Source organism: Nomia melanderi, unplaced genomic scaffold (genome assembly GCF_051020985.1).
Source record: "Nomia melanderi isolate GNS246 unplaced genomic scaffold, iyNomMela1 scaffold0014, whole genome shotgun sequence".
NCBI lineage: Eukaryota > Metazoa > Arthropoda > Insecta > Hymenoptera > Halictidae > Nomia > Nomia melanderi.
In genome coordinates this window covers 9028571-9029525 of record NW_027475130.1, presented here as the reverse complement: position 1 = coordinate 9029525, position 955 = coordinate 9028571, and positions in this window count along the sequence as shown.

Sequence of the window (955 nt, the reverse complement as noted above, 5' to 3'; positions counted from 1 at the left end):
TCTGCAGGAGGCCCTGACGCATGAATCTGTGCAGCGGGAACGACCTCGGACCACCAGGGGCCGAGAAAACCACAGTCTCATCGGGCCGAGAACTCAGGGTCAGGCAAAAATCCAATATATATCTGGTGATATCTCGGGTGCTATTACACATAGCGCATTAAACCAACGCGCATTGTCTGTAGGAGGCCATGGCGCATGAATCTGTGCAGCGGGAACGACCTCGGACCACCAGGGGCCGATAAAACCACCGTCTCATGGGGCCGGACACTCAGGGTCGGGGAAAAATCCAGTATATATCTGGTGATATCTCGGGTGCTATTAGAGATAGCGGAATAAACAAAAGTGAATTGTCTGCAGGAGGCCCTGGCGCATGAATCTGTGCAGCGGGAACGATCTCGGACCATCAGGGGCCGAGACATCCACCGTCTCATGGGGCCGGACACTCAGGGTCAGGGAAAAATCCAATATATATCTGGTGATATCTCGGGTGCTATAACAGATAGCGCAATAAATCAAAGTGCATTGTCTGTAGGAGGCCCTGGCGCATGAATCCGTGCAGCGGGAACGACCTCGGACCACCAGGGGCCGAGAAAACCACAGTCTCATGGGGCCGGACACTCAGGGTCAGGGGAAAATCCAATATATATCTGGTGATATCTCGGGTGCTATTACAGATAGAGCAATAAATCAAAGTGCATTGTCTGTAGGAGGCCCTGGCGCATGAATGTGTGCAGCGGGAACGACCTCGGACCACCAGGGGCCGAGAAAACCGCAGTCTCATGGGGCCGGACACTCAGGGTCAGGGAAAAATCCAATATATATCTGGTGATATCTCGGGCGCTATTAGAGATAGCGCAATAAGCCAAAGGGAATTATCTGCAGGAGGCCCTGGCGCATGCATCTGTGCAGCGGGAAGGATCTCGGACCATCAGGGGCCGAGACATCCACCGTCTCA